Consider the following 17,562-nt stretch of genomic DNA (forward strand, 5'->3'; position numbering starts at 1 on the left):
GAAATGCTCATTAATATATTGATTTTAACAAAAATCAAACTCTGTTGCTTTTCACAAGACCATAGCCCTAGATATTGCATAATCAGCATTTCTGTGTATCCGAATGCTTCTGACTTTGCACAGCAATGAGTGATAGAGTAAGGAGACACTGCTAGGGATTTTAGACAGAACAGATCCTTATTCTTAGACTGAAGGAAATAAAGCACTGAATTTTTGCCACTGTAACTACAGATTTAATATAGTAAGAGAGCCATTGCCAAATCCCTTTTATTGTACAATATAAGTTCACAGGAAGTTATAAAGATAACACAGAGACATTCCATGTAGTCTTTATCTTCTTTCCCCCAAAGGTTATATCTTATATATCTATAGTATAATATAAAAAAAAAAAAACAGGAATTTGACATTGATGCAATATGTATATAGTCATATGTCAATTTTAGCATGTGTGCATTTGCAGAACCATTTCCACAATCAAGATACAGGACTTCCTTTGTCGTGTTGGCCCAGCTCTAACTTCTGCCGTTCCTAAATCCTAGTAACAATGAATCTGCTTTTTCATTTCTGTAATTTTGTCATTTGAGAATATCATATAAATTAAATCATGCAATATGTGCCATTCTGAGATTGATGCCTTTTCACTCGGCATAATGACCTTGAGATCCACCCAAATAGCTATGGATATCAATAGCTTCTTCTTTTTTGTTGCTGAGTAGTATTCCATTTTATGGATGTGGACCACATTTGTTTAACTATTTACCTGTTGAGGAACACTTGCTTGTTTCCAGTGTTTAGTTACTGCGAACAAAGCTGTTAGGAACAATAGCGTGCAGGGTTTTACCTGGACATGAGATTTCATTTCTCTGGGACAAATGCCCAAGAGCACCGTTGTTCAGAACAGTGTGGAAAATGGTTGTTTAGTTTTTAAAGAAAATGTCAAATTATTTTTCTGAGTGGCTCTAACATTTCATGTTTCCAACAGTAATGTGTGAGGAATCCAGTTTCTCTACATCCTCACCAGCATTTGGAATTGTTATTACTTTTTATTTTAGTGGTTTTCTTCATAGTCTTAATATACATTTCCCTAATGGCTAGCCATGGTGAACAACTTTTCATGTGCCCATTTTGTACCTGTACATTCCCTCTTGGGAAATGTCTCTGTTTGTTGACCACTTCCTAATTGTATTTTTTAGTTTGTTTTACTATTGAGCTTTATGAGTTCTTTATCCTATCTGTGAGACTTTGTTAGATACGCTGTTGGCAAATAGTTTCTTCCAATATGTAGGTTGTCTTTCAACTTAATAGGGTATCTTGCAGAGAAAGATTTAAAATTTTCATAAACCCCATTTATTAATTCTTTTATAGAGTATGTCTTTGGTGTCATGTCAAGAATTTTTCAACAGGTCCAGGTGCCAGATTTTTCTCCTGTGCTATCTTCAAAAAATTCCCTGGGCCTGCCATTTACATTTAACCATAACACATCTGAGTTCACTTTCTTCCTGTAAGCTGTTAGGCTTAAATTGACCTTCACTGGTTTGTCTATCGATGCCCAATTACTTCAGCAACATTTGTTGTAAAAACTATTTTTCTCTATTGAATTGCTTTTATAGCTTTGTAAAAAAATGTGTTGGGCATACTTGTGTGGCATTGTTTCTTCGTTTATCTATCCCTGTCAATATTATATAATTCTGCATACATTAACCATACTTTAAATGAAAAAAAACAAATGATTCCTTCTATTTTATTCTTACTTTCCAGAATTGCTTTAGCTATTGTAGTCCCTTTATCTTTCAATAGACATTTTATAATTACCTTGTCTGTATCTATGAATAATTTCACTAGGATTTTGACAAGGATAGCATAAAACATATATCAAGTTAAGAATTGATATCTTTACTATATTGATAGAGGAATGAAAGCTGGATATTTTTCTGTTTCTTTAGGTCTTTTTATTTAATTCTTCTGAATTGTGTACTTTTCATCCTATAATCCCCATTGGTGCATTACATTTAGGAAAATCATTTTTTGAAGGAATGTAATAGGCATTTTTAAAAATTTTGTTTTCCAAATATTAATGCTATAATATAGAAATATAATTATTTTTTTAATATTTACATTGTATCCTGAAACCTGTAGAAATATACCTGTTGGTTTTCGGTGTTTTTTGTTTTTGTTTTGAAGATTCCTTGGATTTGTCTACCTAGATCAAGACATGCAAATTAAAGAAAGATATATTTCTTTTTTTCTGACCTGTAGCATATTGCTTTCATTTTCTTGCCTATTGTGTCTACAAATACCATAGTAACATCATTGGTGACTGGACATTCTCCACTTGTTCCTTATTTTAGAGGAAAGCGTTTAGTCTTTCACCGTTCAGCATGATGTTGTTTTAAATCTTTAATAGAATTTTTTTTTTCCTCAGGTTGTGTTAGTTCCCCTCAATTTTTATTTTTCTGAAAGTTTTCATTGTGAATATTTATCAATTATATGGTTACGTAAATTTTGTAGCTTATTAATATGGTGGGATATGTAATAGATTTTCAAACCTTGAACCTGTCTTACATTCCTAAAATAAATCTTACCTGATAATGATGCATAATGTATATATATTGATGAATTACATTTGTCAAAATTGTGTTAAATATTTTTCTGTTTATATTCATGAGGAATATTGGTCTGTAGGGATTTTTGGTATTTTGTCTGTCTCTTTGTTTTTGATACTATCTTTGCCTGGTTTTTGTATCAGGATAAAACCATCTTATAAAATGAGTTGGAAATGTTTCCTTCTCTTCTATTTTCTGGAAGATACTGTGTAGAATTATTGATTCTTTAAAGGTTTGGTAGAGTTCTCTAATGAAAACATTTGGGCCAGGAAATTTTCTTTTTGAGACTTTTAAAATTATTAGTTCAGTTTACTTAATAGATAGCTATTCAAATGATGTATTCGTCTCAAATGAGTTGTGGTAATTTTTACTTTTCTTCTTTTTTGATTTTTTTAAATGTTTATTCATTTTTGAAAAACAGAGACAGAGCACAAGCAGGGGTGGGGCAGAGAGAGAGGGGGACACAGAATCAGAAGCAGGCTCCAGGCTCTGAGCTGTCAGCGCAGAGGCTGACACGGGGCTTGAACCCATGAACCATGAGATCATGACCTGAGCTGAAGTCGGATGCTCAACCGACTGAGCCACCCAGGCACACCCTGTAATTTTTACTTTTCAAGGACTTGGTCAATTCTAAGTTGTCAAATTTATGTGTGTAGACTTTCTAATAGTATTTCCATATTCTTCATTTCATTATTGTTGCTTTGAAGTCTGTAGATTTTATAATGATACCCCAGTTCCATTCCTGTGAGTAATTCATACCTTTTTTCTATTTTTCTGTTAGCCTTTCCAGAAACATTTCAAAGTACCAGAATTATTTTTTCATTAATCTTCTCTTAGAGTTCTGTAATCAACTCTATGATTTCTGCTCTTAATTTTATTAATTTGCTTCTTTCTGGTTTCTTTGATTTTATGTTGCCTTTCTTTTTCTAATTTCACAAGGTAGTATTTTTAGATTGTTGAATTGAAACTTCCTTATTTCTAATACAAACATTTGATGCTATAGTTTCTTTCCTAGCACTGCATTTACTGCATTCCACAAACTTTGATACATTGCATTTCTATTTTAATGCAAATCAATGTGTTTTTAATTTTCTTCAAGGTTTCTTTTTTTGATCAACAGATTTTATTGAGAAGTGTGATACTTAATTTCTAAGTGTTTGGGGATTTTCCTGTTATCTTCCTAGAATTTATTTCTAGTCTGATACAGTTTGTCAGAGAACATACTCTGTATGATTTCAATTTTTTTTCTAATTAGTTGACATTTTCTTTATGGCCCAGGATATAACCTCATTATGGCTTCACAAGAGTAGGATCCTAGACCTTGGCTAATGGAAACGAGACTAAGGTCTCAGTTTTTCCATAGCATTTGTCCAGAGTAGAACAATTAATGGATGCACATTTTCTGCCTGACTAGACTGCCCCTTTTCAGGTGACATGGCTAGAGAAAGTCAATATCTGTTGGGTTTTTTTCATTTTGTGTTTTTTTTTTAATTTGTTTGTTTTTCTATAATCAGTGATGTTTCTGGGTTCCCAGCCTTGTTTGGAATATATGATGCAAAAAGAAAAACTCACCATGAGAACTCACCAGGGTCTTATTCCTCAAGTCCAGAGTCTCTGGATCCCTAGCTTATCTGCCTTCTCCTCTCCTTTCACAGTGTCCTGTTGTTTGTTTTTACATACTATTTCCAGAGCTTTTTATTACACTCAGGGGGAGAGATAAGGAAACATATCTACTCCATCATTCCAAAAGTAGAACTGTATTTTTAAAGTACTATTAATGCCACTTCTAAAAAATATAATTGTCCTAATGAGTCTGATTCTTAGTTTTTCACCTTTAATAACCCCAGCTAAATAGTGACAGAAATATAACAAAAATTAGACAGTGAAAGTTTAATTGTGGATATGGTTCTTCTTATTATGGCAATAACAAACAAGGAGACTGAATCACTGATCAAAAACCTTCCAATAAAGAAAAACCCAGGATCAAAAGGATACATAGGTGAATACTAACAATCATTCAAAGAAGAATTAATACTGACCCTTTTTAAACTCTTTTAAAAAATACAAGAGGAAACACTCCCAAATTGATTTTATGAAGGTAGAATTACCCTGATTCCAATGCGAGACAAAGACAGGATTAAATGAAAGTAAACTACAGGCCAGTATCGCTAAAGAACATGGATGCAAAAATCCTCAGTGAAATACTAGGAAATCAAAATCAACAGCACATTAAGAGTATCATAAGGGGAATTTATGCCTGGGATAAAAGGATGGTTCAACATACAAACATCAGTGTGATATTAGCAGAATAAAAGACTACATTAGCAGAATAAAAGAGAAAATTCCCATGATCATCTCAATAGATACAGAAAGCATTTGACAAACTTCAGCATCTTTTCATTATAAAAATTTGCAATAAAAAAGTACAAAAAACCCACAAATATAAAGACAATAAGGTTATATTTGGAAAACCCACAACTAACATCATAACGAATAGGGAAACACTGAAAACATTTCTTCTACAATCTGGAATGAGGCAAGTGTGCCCACTTATGCCAGTGCTATTCAACAAAGTACCGAAAGTGCTAACCAGAAATTAGGCAAGAAAAGTAAATAAAAGACTTCTAAATTGGAAGCAAAGAGGTAAAATTATTTCTGTTTGCAGATATGATAATATGCATAGAAAACCCTGAAGATTCCACAAAATTATGATCAAAACTAAAAGGAATTCAGTAAATTCACAGGACACAAAATTGACATAAAAATCAGTGGCATAATCGTACACTAGCAGAAAACTATCTGAAGATAAATTTGGCAAACAATCTTATTCACAATCACAACAAAAAGTGTATATTACTTAAGAATTAAACAAAGAAATGCAGGATTTATACACTGAACTTTATAAAACACTGATGAAGGAAATTCTAAAAGACACAGATAAATGGAAAGACATCCCATGCTTATGAAATGGAATAATTAACATTGTTAAAATATTCATATTACCCCAAATGATCTGTAGATTCAATGGAATATCTACCAAAATCACAATCATGTTTTTTTCAGAAATAGAAAAATCATAAATTCATATGGAATCACAAGACCCCAAGTAGCTAAAGCAACCTTAAGTGAGAATGAGAAAGCTGTAGGATCACATTTCCTAACTTCAAATTACATGACAAAGCTACAGTAACCAAAACAGTACAGTACTGCCATAAATATAAACATATAGACCAATGATTAGAGTACAGATTCCAGAAATGAACCCACACATTTATAATCAACTGCTCATTGACAAAGGTTCCAAGAACACACAGTGAATGGTTCTTCAACAAGTGATGCCGGGAAAACTAGATAAGCACATGCAAAAGAATAAAACTGGATCGATATCTCATAGCATACATAAAAATTAACACAAAGGCTTAAATGTATGACCTGAAGCCATGCAACCGTGTTTCCTAGAAGAAAACATAAGGAAAGAACTTCTTTGCATCAGTTTTGGCAATAATTTGTTCGGATGTGATGCCAAAAACATGGGCAACACAAGACAAAATAGACAAGTGGGACCACATCAAGCTAGAAAGCTTCTGTACAGGGAAGGAAATAATCAAGAAGATGAAAAGGCAATCTACAGAAAAGGAAAATTGTTTGCAGACTGTATAGCCAATAGTAATGTCTAAAATATATAAAGAACTCCAACAAATCAATACCAAAAATACAAATAACTCAATTAAAAAATGGGCAAATGTGCTAATAGACCCTTCTCAAAAGAAAACATTTGTATGACTAACGCCTATATGAAAACATGCTCAACATCAGTAATCACCAGGGAAATGTAAATCAAAATCATAATGAGATATCGGTTCACACTTACGAAGATGGCTCTTACCAAAAAGATAAGCAATAATAGTGCTGGCAAGAATGTGAAGAAAAGCAAGGCCTTGTGTACTGACGATGGGGATGTAAATTGGCTCAGCCACTATGGAAGACAGTATGGACATTTCTCCGAATATTAACTAGGCTCTCTGTATTATCCGACAATCCCGATTGCAGGTATATTTGCAAATGAAATGAAATCACTGTCTTGAAAACATATCTACACTGTCATGTTCGTTGCCGCGTTATTCATAATAGGCAAGCGATGGAACAAAACTTACGGTCCTTTGACAGACAAAGAATATGTTACACACACACACACAATGAAATACTGTTCAACCTCATAAAAAAGGATTTTGTGCCATTTGTGACATGGATGGAACTGGAGGACATTACGCTAACTAAAATAATGGGCAAGACACAGAAAAAAATACCGCACAATCTAACTCACACATTGCATCTAAAACAGTCAAACCTTGAAGCAGAAAGTAGAAGGGTGATTGCCGAGGCTGGGGGGAGGGGGAAATGAGATGATGTTGGTTAAGGGTGCAAAATTTCAGTCATGCAAAACGAATAGAACCTAATACATAGTGTGACTGACGATAGTTAACAGCACTATATTGTGTATTTAAAATAAAATCTCTCTCCACCCCTGCAAACACAATGGTAAGTATGTAGATGTGATCATATGCTAATTAGCTTGATCTGGGTGCTCATTTCACAGTGTATGCGAATATCAAAGCATCAAATCATCCACCTAAAATGCATACAATTGTATATGTCCAAGATATCACAGTAAACTAGTACAAAGAAATTAAAAAAATAGGGGACCCAGAACTTAAAATATGGGTCAGAAAAGATGATTAAATATGGAAGCTGTACAGTGTTTCTTTTATTTTGAAAATGATTTAAGGAGTGATAAAATAGTTTAGACAGTAGACTCATATCTTGTAATCTTGTAATAATTGTAATAATAAAGAGATAATTATTGATAAAACATGCTTTAATTTAATAACACATATGTACATTTCCAGTTACAAGGTGAATGCATATAACCAAAGGTTATTTAACAAGTAATATGGTTTGTTTGGGGGACATGACTGCTTGAGTTGCCATATGTATTACAAGATAAAAGTTCTAATTAACTTTTTGGTTGTGAAAAGTTCTCATAAGTACTGAAAAAAAGTCATGTGGATTTACCTGGGAGTTGGGGGAACTTTGTTTTTTTTTCTTTTTGTTTTTGTTATTGTTCCTTATGGCTGTATGAGCTCAATGTCATAATACAAAAGCCCATTATGCATTTTTCTCTGAAAGGAGAAACTCATAAATTCTCACTTCATTACTCAGAAAGCTTAATAAATTTGCCATCTGTTTTCCAAAGCCTCATTGAACTTCTCAGAACTTTCCTAGTAGAACAGGGAAATGGTTCCCAGTTGAAGTCATGAGCAATATTGTTTGTAGCTATTTGACAATTTACCAAAAAATCATTATTGCTATTGGGAACTTTAAAAAAAAGTGGCTTATATCTGATGTTAATGTAAACGCTACTATATCAAGGATTACTAGCATTCTCATAGTTGTTCCTACTAAATTTTCCAGCCATATATTTTTTCTTCACTACTTCTAATATTTTGTTTTTATATTTATGTGTATGTGTTTTAAGATTATAATTTGATATAATATGGCCAGACAGTCCTCTGACTTCAAAACAGGTTGTCTTTGAAAAACATCAAAGAAGCTTTATTCATTGAAATTCGTAGCAATTCCCCTCCAAGGAAACACTTAAAATATTTCCTAAGCTAGTGTATATAGTATATTAATCCTAAATTACTAAATTTGAGATCTGGAAGCCAAGGTAGTGCTTTTATGCACAGTACAATAAGAGTAGGAAAAAAGCAATTGTGTTTCTATTTAGAGGAACAGTGCAGAGTATAGAAACATTTTTACATTGATTTGGTCATTGGAGGATTTTCCCAAAAACCATTTCCTGCCCATAATCTCCACAGTCTCAGTGACTCTGTGCTACCACAAGATACCTTTTCACAAATATATGGTTCAGTAAGACTCAAGTCAGAAATCAAGGATTGACTTCCCGTAATACCACCTTCTAGCTAATCTCCATAAATCTTCCTTTTCTCATTATAAATTGTGGATAGAAGTGTCTGCCTTAAAAGAGTGCTCTAAGGGACGACCTCTTCTGTGGTTGTGATGGTAAAGACTGAATATATAACGCAATATATGGAACATTCTGTGTGCTCAGTAAGTGGCTGCCAAAGATCCTTATTAAAGAATCCGTGATGTGTTGGTTTGTCTTCTGGAGAATGGCAATTTAGACAAATTCATATGTAGCATTGAGGTCTCATAGATGAGGAAGTTTAAAAATCACCAACCTGGGTAGGTATTTGGTATGAAGGATCTCCCTTTGCATTGGAAATGAAGGATAGCCTTCCCATGCTGCTTTGCACAATTTCTAATTTTTCTGGCATCTGGAACCAAAGGCCCTATAAAATTCCAAGATCCTTTCACTGCAAATTATTGAGAGCACCAGCTACTCAGGCTACGGAGAAAAGAATGAGGAGAGGGCAGGGACACCTATTTAAGAGGGCAGATCCTGCATCCATCCACATTGGTTGTGCTTCAGACTGTAAAAGAAACAGAAGCACCAGGAAATAAATCAGGGAGAAAACATTGAAGTCAGTTATGTGTGTGTGTATATAGTTGACATACCCATTGTTTTATCTGAAAGGTTATTTAAAACTGTTGATTGAATTAGGAAAAGAAATATGGGGTGAAGGACGTATGTGGGCAGCATATGCTTCTACCTATAAAAGAGCTTCTAAACTGGGAATCACTGAGGATGCTGAACCATTTTTATTTCTAACTAAGAAATTGCCTTCTTTGTACATAATTTATTTTTCAAGTCTTCTATTTTCTTTTATGAGCTATTGAATTTTATTTTCTCATGTGTTAGGAATGCAAAAGATTTTTAACTTGGAAAGCGATAAGTTTAAATTGACATCTTTAAGGTAAAACAAATATATTAACTGCCTCTAAAATAAGTAACTGTCAAGGGGAATATGTCTATGGTGTGATCTTTTTTTTCCTTTTTGCCAAAAGTCACCATTTACCTATAGAAGAAATGTAACAACATTTTTATTTTAATGATGTAAATGTAAACATTTTGAAAATCAAAATTTAAAAAATAATAACACACTTGAAAGCATTTTCCAAGGAGTAACCTAGAGTATAACAATCAGGTACAATGTTATCTTCTCATAATAAAGAAACAAATAGTGCTAAAAATTACAGTAATCATGAAATCTTTGAAAATGAGGAAAACAGAATTTTGAATTGAAAAATTAATTATTTGATTTTGAAAACAGGTACTGTAGAATTGTTCATAATATATGCATATTTTATTTATAGCCTTTTACATTTGCATTAGGATCAACTGTTTAAATTGTCCCATTTGAGTTTCTTAGGGCATCTCTCATGTCTTTTTCAAATTTATGGTCCCAGGTATCAAGACATTGGCTGGCATATTATCATTTACTAAATAACTTAGTATTAGAGAAATGGTATAAATGTGGTCTTAATGTATATCAGTGTTTTTTTTATTCACTTAGAGGAATGATGCAAGATATTATTAAGCAATGTTATATATTACATCAGGATCCTAGGAGTACTTAAGACTTTGAAAGTAAGCATATTAGTATAAGTTGGGAATTAAATGAGTTTTTATTTTTATTCACCAAACCTTGTAATAGAAGTCAAGAGACCAAGATAAACAATAAGTCAATAGCCCACACCACATAAATTTTACAAATCAGTGTACCTTAAGGCATCTTATACAATCAAATGCCAAAGTGGATTGATCTTCCAGAATGGAAAAATAAGGTCTTCTAAAATGGCACTTCTCTGGAAAAGCAGTGTTTAAAAAAAAAAAAAAGTCAAAATTATCAGAATTAACTTTTTCAGACTTAGAAATTAAACACGTTTGCAATAACTGTAGATTTATTACAGACATGCTCATGCTCTCTCTCTGTCTTTCAATAATAAATGAACATTAAAAACCTTGAAAAAATAAGTGACATAAGGAGGCGGTGCTTGTGGAATGTAGGGTGCATATTGGCAGTATAAGCTCATTACAATTCACCTTTGCTTCCTCTGTTGGGTCATTTCTTTTGATGGCAGATATTTTTCTTGCATGTCTGCCTTCTTCCATTTAATTTTTTTTTTAAGTTTACTTATTTATTTTGAGAGAGATAGAGTGCAAGAGGAAGAGGGACAGAGAGAGAGAGACAGAGAGAGAGAGTCCCAAGCAGGCTCTGCACTGTCAGCACAGAGCCCAACGCAGGGTTCCATCTCAGGTGAGATCGTGAACTGGTGAAATCATGAGTTGGAGGCTTAAGCGACTGAGCCACCCAGGAATCCTTGTCTTCTTCAATTTTGACTGATCGAATTTCTCCACCTCAGCCATATTGAGTTTGTCAGACACTGTTGCAGAGGAAGCAGAGGAAGGCGTACAGGAAGTGGAGTTAATAATAATTTTTATTTCACATAGTTTAAAAAACACGTATGACAAACATGGACTAAAACTTTGTTATTCTTTTTTATGAAGTTATAAAGTCAGTAACATGGCTTTTTTTTTTTTTAATTGAGGTATAATTGACAGGGAACATTTCAGATGTATAACATAATTATTTGATATTTGAATACGCTGTGAAATGATCACCACAAAGTCTGGGTAACATCCATCACCATACATAGTTACAGTTTTTTGTCTTTGGATGTGAACTTCTAGGATTTCCTCCGTTAGCAACTTTCAAATATGCAGCACCGTGTTATTAACTCTATAGTCGCATACGGTGTATACAACCCCACGACTTAGTTTTTGTATACCTGGAAGCTTGTAACGTTTGATGCTTTTCCCCTATTTCACCCACCCCCTAATCCCTACCTCTGGCAACCACCAACCTGATCACTATATCTATAAGTTTATTTATTATTATTATTCCACATATATGTCAAATCATCTCTTTCTTTGTTGGACTTATTTAAGTTAGCATAGTGCCTTCAAGATCCATTGATGTTGTCACCAATGGCAGGAATTCATTCTTTTTCATGACTGGATAATATTCTTTTGTGTGTGTGTATGCGTGTGTGTGTGTGTGTGTGTGTGTGTGTGACATTTCTTTATTTTCCATTAATGGATATTTAGGTTGTTTCCATATTTTGGTTTTGTAAATTATGCCGCAATGAATACGGAGGTGCATGTATCTTTTTGAATTAGTGGTTTTGCTTTCTTTGCTTATATACCCAAAGTGGAAATGCTGAATCATATGGAAATTCTATTTTTTTAATGTTTATTTATTTTTGAGAGAGACAGAGACAGAAGATGAGTGGGGGAGGGGCAGAGGGAGAGGGAGACACAGAATTAGAAGGAGGCTCCAGGCTCCGAGCTGTCAGCACAGAACCTTATTGGGGCTTGAACCCACAAACTGTGAGATCACGACCTGAGTTGAAGTCCGACGCTTAACTGACTGAGTCACCCAGGCACCCCTGGAAGTTCGTTTTTACTTTATGAGGACACTTCATAGTGTTTTCCATAGTGTCTGCACCAATTTACATTCCCATCAACAGGGCACAAGTGTTCCCTTTTCTCCACTTCCTCACCAACTCTTGTTATTTCTTGTCTTTCTGGTAATAGCCATTTAACAGGTGTGAGGTGATATCTCACTGTGGCTTTGATTTTCATTTCCCTGAGAATGAGTGATGCTGAGAGCACCTTTCCAAGTACCTGTTGGCCATCTGGATGTCTTCTTTGGGAAATATCTATTCAGATTTGTCCATTTTAAGAATCAGATTATCAGGGCGCTTAGGTGGCTCAGTAGGTTGTCTGACTTCAGCTCAGGTCATGATCTCACAGTTCGTACATCTGAGCCCCATGTCGGGCTCTGTGCTGACAGCTAAGAGTCTGGAGCCTGCTTCAGATTCTGTGTGTCTCTCTCTAACCCGCCCCCACTCATGTGTGTGCCCTCTCTCTCTCTCTCTCTCTTTTTCACTGTCAAAAATAAATAAACATTCAAAAAATTACAAATCAGATCATCATTTTGCTCTTGGGTTGTATGAATTATTTATATTTGGGGGATATTTATTGAGTCAGATTTTTACAAATATGACTTCACATTCAATAGTTTGCCTTTTTCTTTTGCTGTATAGAAGCTTTTTATTTTGATGTAGTCCCACTTATTTATTTTTGCTTTGTTGCTTTGTTTTTGGTGTTGGATCCCAAAAGAAAAAAATCATTGCCAAGACCAATGCCAAGGGGCTTACCATCTATGTTTTCTTTGAAATTTTTATGGTTTCAGTTATTACATTAAAGTCTTTGATCTATTTTGAGTCAATTTTTGTGTATAGTGTGAGATAGTGGGCCAGTTTTATTCTTTTAAATGTGACTTTCCAGTTTTCCCAACACCATTTATTGAAGAAATTGTCCTTTCCTCATTGTATATTCTTGGCTCTTTTGTTTTAAATGAGTTAGACAATATGCATGAGTTTAGTTTTGGAATCTCGATTCTATTCCATTGATGTGATGTATCTGTCTTTATGACAATGCCGTATCATCTTGATTCTGTAGCTTCATAATATAGTTTGAAATCAGAGTGTGATGCCATCAGCTTTGCTCTTTCTCAAGGTTGCTGGGCTATTCAGAGTCTTCTGTGGTTCTATACAGATTTGGGGATTGTTCTATTTCTGTGAAAAATACTAGTGGAATTTTGATAAGGATTACATTGAATCTATAGATTGCTTTGGGTAGCATGGACATTTTAACAGTATTAATTCTTCTAATCCATAACCACAGAATATCTTGACATTTATTTGTGTCTTCAATTTCTTTCTATCACTGTCTTTTGGTGTCTAATGTACAGCTCACTTACTTCACTGGTTACATTTATTCCTTGGTATTTATTATTTTGATGCAATTATAAGTGAGTTTATTTTCTTAATTTCTCTTTCTGATAGTTTATTATTAGTGTATAGGAATGTGACAGATTCCTGTATATTGATTTTATACCTTGCTATTTTACTGAATTTGCGTATTAGTGCTAATGTTTTTTAGTAGTGTCTTTGGGATTTTCTTTTATAATATCCTGTTATCTGCAAATATATGTTTCTGTAGATATTTAAGTCCATCTGGTCCAATATGGTGTTTAAGGATGATGTTTCCTTTTGATTTTCTGTCTGGATGATCTATATATTGATGTAAGTGAGGTATTAATCCCCCAACTTTATTCTATTACTATTTCACCCTGTAGATCTTTTAATATTTGCTTTATATAGGTGCTTCCTAATTTATTAAATGTTAGAAAAACATAATTGATTTCGCCTATCGATTCATTTCTCTGCTCATTTAAGAAAGAAAAATGGACTTCTCTAAAAGATTATTATCTATACTTACTTTATTATTTTTTTGCACTCAATCACTTATGAACTGATTGCTATGAGTCTTTTGCATCCATTTCTCCATATAAACTTCTTTGTCAAGGATCAAAATGATCTCCATGTTGCTAAATCCAATAGTCAATTTCCAATTCTCATTTTCCAGACTTTGTGTTTTGTCTCTCTCTCTTCCCCGGCAATGACTGTTTTTTCTTTTCTTCTTCTGTTTCTTCCCTACTTTCCTTAATTTTATACTGCAGGATTCCTCAGATTAGTCCCTAATCCTTCTCTCTACATACCCTCCAAGCCTTGCCCTTCTCATTCAGATCACTGCTTTATCCTTTATCTCATCTTTGCTCTGACACATCCTAATTTTTATATCCTACCTTGATTTTTCTACACTAATATATACATATATATAACATATATTATATATAACATATATAATTACATATATGTTACAATATAAATTATTGTATGTAACATATGTATGTAACATATAAAATATGTTACATACAAATACAATATAATAACATATATTATATATATGTTATATATATTATGTATGTTATATATGTTATATATGTTATATATGTTATACATATATATGTTATATATAATATACATGTTATATATAATATATATGTTATACATGTTATATATATGTTGTATTTGTGTTATATATGTGTTATATATATGTTGTATATATGTTATATATATATATATATATATATATATATATATATATGTTACATACTTACCCTTTTAATCCTATATGCTCTCAGATGTAACATGTCCGAAACCAAACTTGATCTTTCATGCAAACCCTGCTTTTTTTTTCATAATTTCTCCATTTTACTAAATAACAACTCTCTCCTTTCAGTTGCTCAATCAAATATTTTGGAATCAACCTTGACTCAAGTTTACTTTCAAATCCTGCTCCTTTCCTTATTGAAAACTTTATAACTTCTTTCCTTTTTTTCAATCTTCTTCCCAAGAGCTTATTCTCAACAGTGTAGTCAGAATTATAATTTTAAGACTTATGTCAATTCTTGTCACTTCTCTGCTCAGAAATTTCCCTTTTTTTCCATGTCACTCAGAGTAAAACTCATGAAAAGTTCATATGGACTGCAAATTCTGACCTGTGTTATTTCTTTGACTTCATTTCCTAGATTTTTTTTTAGACATTCCAATGATTTACGCCTTAGTTCTGATTTTGCACACATGGCAATAGAGATTCTCTTATCTTGCAGCCCCTCCCTCACACACTCTTGCTGTCTTCTCTGCTTTCTTTTCTTTTTTTAAAAGTTTCTCTTTCCTTCTTATTTAGTCAGTTATTTTTTGAGGGAGAGAGAGGGCACAAGTGAGTGAGGGGCAGAGAGAGAGGGAGAGAGACAGAATCCCAAGAGGGCCATATAGGGAGGGAAAGAGAGGAAGAGAGATAGAGAGAGAAGCAGGACTCACTCATGGCGGGCTCGAGCTCACCGGATACAGAGCTTGGACCCACAACCCCGCGAGATCATGACCTGAGCCAGACAGAGTCTGATGCTTAACAGACTGAGCCACCCAGGCGTCCCTCTGTTTTATTTTCTTGACTTTACTTACAATTATTTCAGCAATATTATATTTAATTGATTTATAGTCTTGTATCTTGTGTCTTGCCACTAGAATTAAGTCCCTTCAGGACTTGGTTTGTCTGTTTTGCTCACTATTTTTTATCTTTCCACCAAGAAAAAGACTAAATGCCTATAAAGCACTCAATAAATATTCACTGAATGAATGAATGAATGAATGAACGATTAAAATTTGAAGACAACTTATCTTTAGTGAGATTTATGGTATTCAGAAGAGCTTTATCGTAAATAATCATAATAAATTTGATGTAAAAATAAATAATTTGATGGATGTCATTGTGGTTGCTCAGCAGGTAGATGGACAGATGTATAGGTCTAGGAGTCATATTAGAAATGAGTAAATATATATATATATTTATATATTATGTAAGTATATATATACACATACATATATATCTGTATATACACATACATATATATCTGTATGTATACATACATATATATCTGTATATATATATGTATATATATAATATATTATATATATATATATCTGTATATATATGTATGTATACATGATAGTTAAAGCCCCAAGAACAGATTTAGTTGCCAAAAGTGACCATGGAAACAGGAGAAAGATGAGTTGACACTGGAATCTAGAATCAAAATCGAGCACATGTCTGCCTCCTGCTTTCTCTTCTTACCTATCACTTCCCGCCTACCACTCATGCTCCTGAAAAAAAGGTGTAAAAACTTCAAAGTGCCAATCTACATCAAATAATTGGCATATAATTTACAAGGTATGAATAATTGGAATGAGTAATCTTTCTAAAAATTTCTGTATGATGAGATATTTATTTTTGACAACCAAGACATAATCTCCAAGTCACTAAAGATGTGGTAGAATTATTTTTGAGAAAACATTGTTATATTTTTTCCCACTTGCAATATTCAGATGTTTTCACCTTTACCAAGAGTGAATTGCATGTTTTTTTCTGGTTTTATTTTTTGTAACAGTACATGGGCACATGCAGATTTTCCAAAACTTTACCACACCTTTCATATCTGGTGGACTTAATCTGGGTTGATATCAAACATATTCAAAGTCTCCGGGTGACATAAACTGGCGGCACAAAGAGCGAGGGGATGAACAGGCGACTGTGACACAGAGTTAAGGCAAGCAGAAGGCTGCTCGTGGGCAAATACACGTCATGTTGCCAATGAAGTGGGTTGTTAAAAAGAAAACTTCTGAAATAATTTATGATGGGGTGACTGAAAGCATTTTTCGGTTAAAGCCTTTAAGGAAATGAGAATAACTAAATCAGATCTTTGCTGTTTTCCAGAATCAGCTAACATTTGCCATAGGAAGCTGTGAAATACAATACCAAAGTTTTGAAGGGAAGTACTGAGGCAGCATAGCTGTTTTATCTATATCGTACAGAACTATGAGTGAATTTGTGTTGCGCTCTTAGTGTGTTTCTGCTGCATGACCTGAGAAAATATTCCTAAGCTGAATTATTTTATTTCAATAGTTTCCTGGTGGATGGCAGATATTACACTCTGTCCCAACTGAATAGACACGTTGTGTTGTTTCTCATCGTTGCGTATTACGAATTGCAAACACAATTAATGTGCATATCCGTTGTAATTCTGCATCCTTTATTACAAATGTGTAACGATAAAGCAACAACTTTGTCAGAAGTTTCGTGTGGTGTATTACCCTCTAGCGAATCCTCTTTGTGATAATTTTGTCATACAGATTCCATTCAGCACACTTATGTGTCTTCTCTCTATCCTCTTGAAATTAAGACATTTCTATGGGACGATTGATGGTTTTCCATAAAAAATATTTGTGACGTCAGCTTTTAAAATCTATCCTCAATATCACCTCCTGATTTTACAGCCAGTCTGACACCATTCGTGTTTGAAAAACAAAAAAGAAAAAAACCAAAACGCCTTGTTTCTTTTCTCTCTCTCTCTCTTTTTTTTTTTTTTTTTTTTTGCAACGTGGGATACAAATTTCCTTAAAGATCTCAATGAGAAATGCTTTTAAAAACTTCAAACTATTATTG

At 33.5% G+C, this 17,562-nt stretch overlaps 1 protein-coding gene across 4 annotated transcripts in view; it reads left to right on the forward strand.

The window, feature by feature from the left end:
* SNTG1 (syntrophin gamma 1) overlaps positions 1–17,562 on the forward strand; it is a 900,934-nt gene that overhangs the window by 878,431 nt on the left and 4,941 nt on the right. The gene's annotated exons all lie outside the window — the stretch shown is intronic.

Source organism: Neofelis nebulosa, chromosome 14, assembly GCF_028018385.1.
Source record: "Neofelis nebulosa isolate mNeoNeb1 chromosome 14, mNeoNeb1.pri, whole genome shotgun sequence".
Lineage (NCBI taxonomy): Eukaryota > Metazoa > Chordata > Mammalia > Carnivora > Felidae > Neofelis > Neofelis nebulosa.